This window comes from Pyrus communis, chromosome 16 (assembly GCF_963583255.1).
Source record: "Pyrus communis chromosome 16, drPyrComm1.1, whole genome shotgun sequence".
NCBI lineage: Eukaryota > Viridiplantae > Streptophyta > Magnoliopsida > Rosales > Rosaceae > Pyrus > Pyrus communis.
Window position 1 is genome coordinate 21,345,601 of NC_084818.1, and position 8,757 is coordinate 21,354,357.

The window sequence follows — 8,757 nt, forward strand, 5'->3', positions numbered from 1 at the left end:
AACCCATGGTGTGGACATTGTATCAAGAGGCCTTTAAAACGCTCCCAACACTCATTGAAAGGTTCACCATCATCTTGTTTGAAGTTGAAGATTTGTCCCCGTAATGTGGCTGTCTTTTGAGTGGAAAAGAACTTCTCCAAGAACTTCTTAGCCACGGCATCCCATGTGGTGAGGGAACCTGGTGTTAGAGTCATCAACCAACTCTTGGCCCTATCTTTCAAGGTGTAAGGAAACACTCTCAACCTCAAATTTGCTTCACTTACTCCCTGCAAAGGTAAACCACTCACAACATTGTAAAACTCTTTAATATGAGCTAAAGGGTCTTCATTAGGTAAGCCATAAAATGAAGGAAACATATGAAAATGTGAAGATTTGAGATCATAGTTTCTAGCTTCTGTGGGCAGCAAGATGCATGAAGGTGAATTTGGTATGATTGGTTGAGCAAAGTCCTCCAAAGCTCTAAGCTCATCTAGGTTGCCCGCCATCTCTTCTTCTCTTTCCCAATCAAATTGCTCAGATCCTTTACTTGTTGAACTAGGTGAAGTCCTTTCCTCTTCCTCACGGATTAGGGATGAACTTGATGGCACAAAGTTGTCCAAAGTGTGGCCCTTCAACCGTTCAATTCTTTGGCCTAACTCAACAAGTCTATTTGACATATACTACCTGAAACAAAGTAACACAAGTGTGAATGAAAATCAAGAAGCAAACAACAATGAAAAGAACAAAAATAAACTAAAAAAAAAACGTTTGAAGAGACTCAAGGGATGTGGAACTAAACACTTACAACACTTAAACAATCCTAAAACCCAAAACAGCAACTAGAAGACTCAAAATTGCCTAAAAAACACTTTCTGGGCAGTTTTGAGCACCTACACTAATTTGGACGAAATTGGATGGAAACTTGAATCAAAACACTTATAAACACAAATCAAAACACTTTCTAACTAATTTGGACAAAACAAAGTCTCAAAGGACTCAAAACAGATTCACAAGACTCAAAACTGCCTAAAAACACAAACTGTGCAGTTTTGACACTAACTCAATTTTGGACGAAAATTAGGTTTGAGCTTGACTCAAAATGCTTCAAAACACAAGATAAGACAGATTCTAAGCCTAAAACTTAACAAAATAAGGGGAGAAATTGTATTTGGACGAAATGCATTTAAATGGACAGATTATAACAAAAGCAGATTATAACTCAAATTGATGTAAACCAATGGATAATGGAATGGCTAATGGATTCTTTTCCACACATGAAATGTATGCAACTTAAATCAACTTCCAGTTATCAATTTGACAAGTTATGAACCTTGACACTAATCAAAATAGCAAATAAGCAAACAAGCAATTACAAGGGACTGAAATCAGTCCCCGGCAACGGCGCCATTTTTGTTGATGTATATTTCCTTCCTAATGCAAGAATATATTTAGTATAATGGCATAAGCAAGGGTGTCGAATCCACAGGGACTAATTGGACCTATGTAACTACTTGTTTGCAAGAAATCTAAGAAATGAATCAAACTAGTCTAAATAGGCAGATTTGAATCAAACTAATCAAACTATGCATATTTGTTGTTTTAACTTGAAAGCCTAAGAGAATGAAGTAAACACAAATCAATGAATCAACAACCAATATAATGAGATAGTATCAATGGAAATGAAACTAGGGATTCGATTTCACCATTGCTCAATTAAATCCATGTTTGTTAAGTTGGTTTATACTCATTCATCTACAAATTTCTTGGGTTTGTTTCACTTGGATATGATCAACCATATGATGTGTGGATTTGATCAAATGTCTATAATCTTGAACCTAATTGTGATGTGCAACTTTGGTTCATAATCTAGAGTATGTAATGCACAAGAAACATTCAATAAACCAAAGGGAGCACTTGGCAGGATGTTTGCCAAGCTTTCCCTTCATTCATTCACAAATCCACCAATATTAGACATGATGTATGTTTTAATCTTGGCTAAATAACTTGTGGTTAACTCAAATGGAGATCAAGCATACAAATCAACCCACAAATTCACAATTATAACAGAGAATGAATCAAGAACTAGGTAGACAAACTGAGCATTCTAACTTAATTACATAGCAAACTTTGCAAGGTTACATCGAATCCCTAGAGGAAGCTTAGTTACAATTCATGTTTACAAAAGATTTGACATAAAAGTATAAAACATGAATGAACATAGAATTGATAAGAATGAACCCTTGAAGCAAAACTGATGTTGAAGTCCTTGAAGAGTTCCTTGGTGTTGCTTCTCCAAATGTGGTGCGGATGAAGGAGATTGGTTTGGTTTGGATGGTTTCTGCCCTTAGGACAGAAATGGACAGAGAATGGAGTGAAATGGGAGAGGTTTTAGAGTGTGTAATGGACTGAAATGAAGAGGAAAACTTGCGGATGGGAGAGGGAGAGAATAATGGACAGTTTCTGTGAAAGGAAAAGAATGTAGAGTGCTATGCAATGGAGAGGGCGAATTGGAGTGAATGATGGACAGAAAATGGAGCCAAATAGGGTGTGTGTGATCCCCCAACATTCAGATTGGATCTAGCCTTTGTTTACTCAGATGGCAGAGCATAATTCAGATGGAATGATGGGTTTCTGAGTGTAGTGGACGCATGGCTTGGACAATTCTGCAAGTATGTGTTTTGTTTAATCAAAATGCATGTGTAAAGTCTGCCACAAGGGAGTGGAACCTGCAAAGGTCAATTGGAGCACCAGAAAATGTTTATACAAGTCTGAAAATGGGAAGAACACATGGCATGGACAAAGGAATGGGTTGGATTTCTGAAATGATGGCATGAAATGGAATTTCTGGAATAAAGGATGCAAGGAATGGACATAATCTGCAGGTATGTGGATATTTAATCCAAGAAACATGTGCAAAGTGTTTGAACATGCATGTGAATGCATGTTTTGGTGTTGAAACCACCTAATCTGACTTCAATGCTTGTTTTATTTAGAATCACTCAATTTGGCCAAATTTCACCACATTCCTTCATTTGCCTTCCAATTGATCTTATTACACACTTGGCTGCACACTAACACCAAACAAAGTAAAATGCAACTAGTTTAATCCAAAAACAATACAAAAACGCCAAATAAGAAAGCTAGTGGAGTGTATGGTTTCTCGGCCTTGTGAAGATTTGGTGCTTCCAATGAGGAAGTGGCATGGCTTGGTTCCTCAATTGATTTCTCATTGTCTCCTTGAGTGACACCTGCATTCACATGATCATATTCATTAGTAACTTCATTGCCAACTCTATTATCAATAACCTTACCACTTCTAAGTGTAGTGATTGCTTTGGCTTGCTCTTGGTTCCTTTGGAGTATCACGGGTTGGCTTGGAAACTTCCCAACCTCTCTTTGGGTCAAGGCATCTGCAATCTGCCCCAATTGTGTCTCCATTTTGGTTAGGGCGGCTGAATGTTGTTGGAGTGCGCTATTGGTGGAATGTTGGAATTGCAAGGTGTTTTGGGCTAACAATTTAACCGTGTCCTCAAGGGTAGTGGCAGGTTTTGGTTGGAAATTTTGGATTGGATTGTTGTTCTTCCATGAAAAGTTGGGATGATCTCTCCAACTCGGGTTATATGTGTTGGAATACATATCATTCCTTGGCCTTTGGTTGTAAGAATTCATGAGGTTCACTTGCTCTTGAACATACTCGGGGTAAGCTTCCCTAGATGGACATTGGTGAGTAGGATGGCTTGGTATGTTGCAAATGGCACACACTTCATTAGTTTTTGGTACCATGTTGAGCACGGATTCAAGCTTCCTTTCTAGGTTAGCTACCTGCAACAAAAGCTCATGATTAGAACTTGTTTCATAAACTCCAACTTTCTTACCCCTTAAATCTTTGTGTTGAGCATTAGACCCCAACATCTCATAAATGTTATATGACTCTTGAGCATTCTTTTTCTTCAATGCTCCACCTGCTGCATTATCAACAGTTGATTGACAATTTTGGGTTAGTCCATCATAGAAAATTTGCATTTGTAAGTGAAAAGGTAACCCATGGTGTGGACATTGTATCAAGAGGCCTTTAAAACGCTCCCAACACTCATTGAAAGGTTCACCATCATCTTGTTTGAAGTTGAAGATTTGTCCCCTTAATGTGGCTGTCTTTTGAGTGGAGAAGAACTTCTCCAAGAACTTCTTAGCCACGGCATCCCATGTGGTGAGGGAACCTGGTGTTAGAGTCATCAACCAACTCTTGGCCCTATCTTTCAAGGTGTAAGGAAACACTCTCATCCTCAAATTAGCTTCACTCACTCCCTGCAAAGGTAAACCACTCACAACATTGTAAAACTCTTTAATATGAGCTAAAGGGTCTTCATTAGGTAAGCCATAAAATGAAGGAAACATATGGAAATGTGAAGATTTGAGATCATAGTTTCTAGCTTCTGTGGGCAGCAAGATGCATGAAGGTGAATTTGGTATGATTGGTTGAGCAAAGTCCTCCAAAGCTCGAAGTTCATCTTCGTTGCCCGCCATCTCTTCCTCTCTTGCCCAATCAAATTGCTCAGATTCTTTACTTGTTGAACTAAGTGAATTCCCTTCCTCTTCCTCACGGTTAAAGGATGAACTTGATGGCACAAAGTTGTCCAAAGTGTGGCCCTTTAATCTTTCAATTCTTTGGCCTAACTCAACAAGTTTATTTGACATATACTACCTGAAACAAAGTAACACAAGTGTGAATGAAAATCAAGAAGCAAACAACAATGAAAAGAACAAAAATAAACTTAAAAACGTTTGAAAATACTCAAGGGATGTGGAACTAAACGCTTAGAACACTTAAACAATCCTAAAACCCAAAACAGCAACTAGAAGACTCAAAATTGCCTAAAAACCACTTTCTGGGCAGTTTTGAGCGCCTACACTAATTTGGACGAAATTGGATGGAAACTTGAATCAAAACACTTATAAACACAAATCAAAACACTTTCTAACTAATTTGGACAAAACAAAGACTCAAAGGACTCAAAACAGATTCACAAGACTCAAAACAAGCTAAAAACTCTCAAAACTGCCTAAAAACACAAACTGGGCAGTTTTGACACTAAACTCAACTTTGGACGAAAATTAGGTTTGAGCTTGACTCAAAATGCTTCAAAACACAAGATAAGACAGATTCTAAGCCTAAAACTTAACAAACTATAGGGAGAAATTGTATTTGGACGAAATGCATTTAAATGGACAGATTATAACGAAATCAGATTGTAAAGCAAGTTGATGTAAACCAATGGATAATGGAATGGCTAAGGGATTCTTTTCCACACTTAAAATTGTATGCAACTTAAATCAACTTCCAGTTATCAATTTGACAAGTTATGAACCTTGACACTAATCAAAATAACAAACAAGCAAACAAGCAATTACAAGGGACTGAAATCAGTCCCCGGCAACGGCGCCATTTGTTTTGATGTATATTTCCTTCCTAATTGATGCGGGAATTTATACGCACACAAATTAAACCCTCTTTTCGTCAAATTGTAGTATATGTATAAGTAGGGATCGTTCTAGACCGGGGATTAGGAGGGATTGTTAACCACTTGGATTTGACTCAAAAACGTAAAATAACAATATGAAACACTATACTAGACTCAAAGAATGCAAAACTAAACTTTAAAACACTAAGACAAACCAAAAGACTCAAAACAACACAAACACACTCAAATCTGCCTAAAAACCACTTTCTGGGCAGATTTGAGCACAAACACAAATTTGGACGAAATTAAGTAATAACTTGACTCAAGAACGTAAAAACACAATATAAAACACTAAACTAACTCAAAGAATGTAAAACTAAACACTTAAAACATTAAAACAAACCAAAAGACTCAAACATCACCCAAAACACTCAAAACTGCCTTAAAATCACTTTCTGGGCAGTTTTGAGCACTTTGGTGAATTTGGACGAAATTATGTAACAAAATGAATCAAAACACTTATAAACATAAACTAAAACACTTTCTACTAAATTGGACAATAAAGTAAAGGGGGATTGAGTTTTATACGAAATTAAATAAAATGTACAGATTCGAATTAAGACAGATAGTATATATGAATGTGATGAAATGGAATGAATGGATGGATGCTAGCCAAGGGGTTCATCTCCATACATGTTATACTTGCATAATAAATGATTTCCAATTGCATTTCAATAAACCATGAATTCTCAACACCCCAAGTTAACCGTGATGCACTAATTAACCTTCAAATCTTCCTAACGTTATTGAATTGGATGATGCATGCGACAATTCAAAACATTCCCCACAAGTACTCAACATGAATGCATAGAAGAGGTACAAGCAAGAATCATTACGCTCTATGAAAATTATAAGTGTTGACGAGGCATTCGTTACTATGAATGCATGAAACTCTTGCCAAGAATTCGTTTAACGCGATTGTTTATAAGCAACCTCCACTACTTATGAATATAAGTTCGTAACTATTAGGTGAAACTCACTTATATTCTAGCGTCATATTCATGCATGAAAATTAAGCGTGCACTCTCAATAAACATACATAAATAAGTTATCAATAAAACGGTTAAACAAATTGAATCACAACTTATGAAACGCAATTAGAAGTAATCAAATCAAAATGCAAGCATAAACATATATTCGAATCACCCCCCAACCAAGGGGGAGTTTAGTTCCTTATGATACAAAACAAAGAGAATCAAAGAAACACCTAAACATTCCAACAACTCAAACTTGAATTGTATGAACGTTTAGGCACTCTTCTCTTCCATGCCTCATTCGTACAAAACAAAGAGTATTGAAATTAAACATAGAAATCAAAGAAACACCTAAACATTCCAACAACTCAAACTTGAATTGTATGAACGTTTAGGCACTCTTATCTTCCTCTTCGTTGTAGCACAAGGTCTAAGGATAGTTTGATGGTGTGAATGGTTTGGGTAGTGGTGGAGGAATGGAAGGATGGTGTTTGGATTTGTAGGGGAAACTCACGGCACAAAGGGGGTGGTTTGATGGTCTACATTTCTGCAATGGATGAGTTTATGGAAGAGTGTTTGGAATGGGTGAATTTCTGGCACAAAGGCCTTATTTCTGTGGTGAATGGATTGTGTATGAATGAGTGTGAATGAATGAGTATTTATAGGTGAAATGGGGGGAACATGACAGCTAGGTTGCATGTGCACATGTTGGTTGAATGATTATGAGTGCATGTGGCTGAAATAGCATGTGGAATGGCTGGAAATGCAAGGAGAAGGCATGTGCACGGTTTTGGGAGAGAATGGGAGTGCAAGTGGCTGAAATTTTAGAGGAACAAGTGCATGTGGCTGCATTGTGGTGCAATGATGGAGGAACAATCTGAAAATGCAAGGTATGGCTGGAATGATTGTGTTTGTTTGAATGTGCATGTGATTAAATTAAAGGATGCAAAGTAAATAAATAATGAATGCATGTGTTGAATTATGAAGATGCATGTGCAATGAAGTGGAATGACAATCTGAAATGGGATAGGTACCCACGGCAATGATGATTTCTGGTGGTGTTTTGGGTGCATGTGGAATGAATGATTTCTTGGTGAGTGGATGCATGTGTTGATTAAAGGGGGAATGCAAAGGAAAAGCTAGAAATGCATGTGGAGTGGCTGCAAGGTGAATGAATAATGAAATGGGAAAGCATGTGCAAGGTTTTGGTGTGAATGATTGAATGTGCATGTGGCTGCAATGGAGGAGGAATCCTTCAAATTCGTCCATCCTCTTGGCTCCAAGCATATGATATCCATTCCAATCTCTAATTTGCTCCAAAAGGCTCCAAAAGGCATCCTTTTGCATACTTTGCCCTTAGAACCTGAAAACACACAAAAGAAGCATAAAGGACTAAAATAACTAAAGAAAATAACGTAAATGCACGAGAACAAGCCATTTAAGTCGCATGAATATGCTCCTATCAAATACCCCCACACTTATCTTTTGCTAGTCCTCGAGCAAAACAAAACAACAAAAGAACACGAAACTAGACAAAACGAACAAAACACAACCTACACCTTCCAACAATCGTCTCACGGATTTCCAATGCACATGACAAGTTAAAAATCATTAGTCCCATAGATTTTAGTCATCTTCACACTTAAGTACATTCTTACTCATAGTCACCACATATTATTTCACAATTAAGCATTTAAAACTATGTTTTGAATGTAGTAACATGCCTTAGAGAATTTGCTCAAATCTTTACAAGATATGCACTCGTTTTTCACACAGATTTTCTGACTACACACCCTACACTAGGTATATGTGAGAAGATTGATGTAAACATGTAGACGAACACTCACATATGTTAAAACAAGGAAAGCATTTTCTGGAATTATTAACATGTATATATATGATCTCATGAATGGAATGCTACTACTTAGAACGAGAACCAGTGATTCCATAAGCTCATATCAATTCCAAACTCCACATTATTGAACACATAATGATCAAGATAGAAGCATAAGGGTTGAAACGGGGCTAAAGGTGTTTGGCTAACAAAGAAAGGATAGGGAAAACAAATGTTCTTTAAGCAATAGTGAGCAAAGTATTGAATTAGGCACTTAGAATTCCCTTTAGAACGCAGAAGTCAACTTTGAACACCCAAGGGGAAGTCACACAAAACTTAGGGCCATATTCAAACTTTTTGGGCCCTTTCTTCAACAATCACACTTGTGAGTCCATTCTCACTTATTTTCACTCTTTTTCTTTCTTTTCTTCTTCTTTTTCTCCCATTTTTT

The 8,757-nt window shown here is 37.1% G+C and overlaps 2 non-coding genes across 2 annotated transcripts; both read left to right on the forward strand.

Annotated features, from left to right (window-relative positions):
* Window positions 1-111, forward strand: LOC137721604 (small nucleolar RNA R71). The gene has a single exon (XR_011066675.1). It is a non-coding gene; the product is annotated as a small nucleolar RNA R71 (small nucleolar RNA).
* A 3,907-nt stretch (window positions 112-4,018) lies between these two features.
* LOC137721597 (small nucleolar RNA R71) lies at window positions 4,019-4,129 on the forward strand. Its single transcript, XR_011066668.1, has one exon. It is a non-coding gene; the product is annotated as a small nucleolar RNA R71 (small nucleolar RNA).
* Window positions 4,130-8,757: the final 4,628 nt, after the last annotated feature.